This window comes from Coregonus lavaretus (assembly GCF_964263955.1).
Source record: "Coregonus lavaretus genome assembly, contig: HAP1_SCAFFOLD_737, whole genome shotgun sequence".
NCBI classification, from domain to species: Eukaryota; Metazoa; Chordata; class Actinopteri; order Salmoniformes; family Salmonidae; genus Coregonus; species Coregonus lavaretus.
In genome coordinates, this window is record NW_028166641.1 from 113,645 (window position 1) to 116,974 (window position 3,330).

Below are 3,330 nucleotides of genomic sequence, written 5' to 3' on the forward strand. Positions count from 1 at the left end.
ACCCTGTCCCGCTCGCTCAACTTACCCTGTCCCGCTCGCTCAACTTACCCTGTCCCGCTCGCTCAACTTACCCTGTCCCGCTCGCTCAACTTACCCTGTCCCGCTCGCTCAACTTACCCTGTCCCGCTCGCTCAACTTACCCTGTCCCGCTCGCTCAATTTACCCCATACCCGGGGAAAGTTGTGCCAAAATACCACTTTCTTTTTTCACAAGCTATCTTTTCAAAACTGTAATGTTTACATGAATTCTGATTATTTCCAGGGAAACACAACGTCCTGTTAGAAAGAATCCTATATTTCCCTTGACGGAGTGATGAATGTAAAAAGGCTAAACTTACCCCACTCTACCCTAAGTTGTCAGATATTGGTTTCTGAGAATGTGTAACCTGCAGTCTTTGCAAAATTGATATTTGAAAACATCTGAAATCATAAAAAAAGAATATAACATTTATTTATAATAATAATAACAATTATTATATATTTTTCTTTATTTTAGAAAAGTCCTTATTTTCTTCTTCCTCTGACGTTTAATAAATGTCAAAAAATAAAATGTTACAAAGTTACCAAAACCTTCTAAATCTAGAGACATATAAATAAAAAGGAATGATATCTTCAGGCTCTTGATTATTATTAAGTTAATAAATCAAATATACACAATGATTAATAAATGTACACATTCTAAATTGACACATACATTCTTCATATTGCCAGCAACTGCTCTCCAGCCAACCACATCAGCCTTCTCTGCCAGTGAAGCCAGCTAGTCAAAACTTAAATTAAAACAGTCAAATGGCCCCCTATTCCCTATATGGTCCATTAAACCCATAGGGCTCTAGTCAAAAGTAGTGCACTACATAGGGAATAGGGTATCACATCTGGCGCAGCCAGGGACTCATTCATCCAAACAACAAACCTTGTAGTCACAGAATAATGACGCAACAGTTTAGGAACTACAAAACTACGAATCCCAGAACACTCCCCCTGGTCCTCTTCACTAAGGTCAATGGTTGCACGGCAACACAGCGTCAACACAGAGTATCAGAAGGACCACCTTGCCGGGATGACCATAACGTCCAGGAAGTGGGAATTCTTTACACAGGGTTTACATGCTACTTCCTGCTATGTCATTTCCTGCTATACGTTGTAGTCCATCCTGTTGATGCTGTGTGCCGTCTCCAGAACCCTGTTGTCCTGTTTATCAGTCCAGTTAGGGTGTTTGGAGCTGGGCTGCGGCGTGGTCCCGCCGTCCTCCTTGGTCCCCCGGTCCTCCCGCTCCACCAGTGTGTAGGCAGGCTGTTTGGTTGTAACCATGAAGCGTCCTTTATTCCCCATCTGTCTCTCTTCATCGTTGTCCTCCTCCCCCCTCTAGGGGGCGGTGGTGTGTTCGTACCTCAGTCTTTATCCTCGTAGTCTTTGAAGGCCACCGACACCGTAAGATGGCCGCCGCCAGCGTGTTTCTCGTTGATGGGGTTCTTGATCTGGTTGAGCTGCTCGCGGACGTTGTTGGTGGTGCTGTCATCTGTCGCCGCGGACGACGAGGCTCCGTTGCCATGTTTCCGCCGGCGACGCATGCAGTACAGGAAGACGGAGACCAGCACCAGGATGCACAAGACGATGAAGACTGAAGAGAGGAGGGGGACCAAGTAGTCTAAAGAGGGAAGACACGAGACAAAAAGGGTCAGTTTGGCGGCACACAATACATCCACATTTTATAGGTCAGCTGACAGTATTAATTAACCATGACAATTGTGATGAAAGTCTATGAATGACTCTGTTCTAGAAACTTGATATGTTGTGCAAGTTTATATTGATGTTTGTAACACTTGAAGCCACTAAAGGCTGTCCACTCACACCAAAGGTGAACCAGGAGGAACACCGGTAAGCAGTGCTTTGGCAAAGTGGGTGGGGTTATATCCTGCCTGGTTGGCCCTGTACGGGGGTATCGTCGGACGGGGCCACAGTGTCTCCCGACCCCCCCGTCTCAGCCTCCAGTATCTATGCTGTAATAGTCTATGTGCCGGGGGGCTAGGGTCAGTCTGTTATATCTGGTGTTATTCTCCTCTTATCTGGTGTCCTGTGTGAATGTAAGTATGCTCCCTCTAATTCTCTCTCTCTCCCTCTCTCCCTCCCTACGACCATGCCTCAGGACTACCTGCTCCAGTTTCCACTCTTCTGCCTGCGGCTATGGAACCCTGACCTGTTCACCGGACGTGCTACCTTATCCCAGACCTGCTGTTTTCAACTCACTCTCTCTGCTGCACCTGGTATTTCAACCTCTAAATGCCCGGCTATGAAAAGCCAAGTGACATTTACTCCTGATGTACTGACCTGTTGCAACCTCTACAACCACTGTGATTATTATTTGACCCTGCTGGTCATCTATGAACATTTGAACATCTTGGAGAAAAATCTGGACTTAATGGCCATGTACTGTTATAATCTCCACCCGGCACAGCCAGAAGGGGACTGGCCACCCCTCAGAGCCTGGTTCCTCTCTAGGTTTCTTCCTAGGTTCCTGCCTTTCTAGGGAGTTTTTCCTAGCCACCGTGCTTCTACATCTGCATTGCTGCTGTTTGGGGTTTTAGGCTGGGTTTCTGTATAGCACTTTGTTTCATCGGCTGATGTAAAAAGGGCTTTATGAATAACATTTGATTGATTGATTGATTTGAGAGAGAGAGAGACAGAGACAATTAGGCAACAACAAATTCCAACCTAAACAGTATATTTGACCACTCAGCTTCCCTATCAAATCTAAAAATGTCAAGCAGAAAACCTAAGAAAATTAACAACAATGACAAATGGTTTGAGAAAGACATTGAGAAAGACATTGAGAAACCTATCCAACCAAAACCATAGACGTTTACATTTGAGTCATTTAGCAGACGCTCTTATCCAGAGCGACTTACAGTTAGTGCATACATTACTTTTTATTTTTTATGATACCCTCCGTGGGAATCGAACCCACAACCCTGGCGTTGCAAACGCCATGCTCTACGAACTGAGCTACATCCCTGCCGGCCATTCCCTCCCCTACCCTGGACGACGCTGGGCCAATTGTGCGCCGCCCCATGGGTCTCCCGGTCGCGGCCGGCTACGACAGAGCCTGGATTCGAACCAGGATCTCTAGTGGCACAGCTAGCACTGCGATGCAGTGCCTTAGACCACTGCGCCACTCATAGAGACCCAGAAAACCTGAGTCTACGCCTTCACTATGGTGAATCACTAAAACAATACAGAAATACACTATGGAAAAAGAAGGAACAGCACGTCAGAAAATCAGAAATCAGCTCAATGTAATTGAAGAATCCATAGACTCTAACCACTTCTGGGA

The 3,330-nt window shown here is 45.9% G+C and overlaps 1 pseudogene across 1 annotated transcript in view; it reads right to left on the minus strand.

The window, feature by feature from the left end:
- Positions 1 to 839: 839 nt before the first annotated feature.
- Positions 840 to 3,330, minus strand: part of LOC311114472 (protein jagged-1b-like) — a 100,275-nt pseudogene continuing 97,784 nt past the window's right edge. The window contains exon 12 of the transcript in view: positions 840 to 1,647. The product of the transcript in view is annotated as a protein jagged-1b-like (transcript). The remainder of the gene's footprint in view (positions 1,648 to 3,330) is intronic.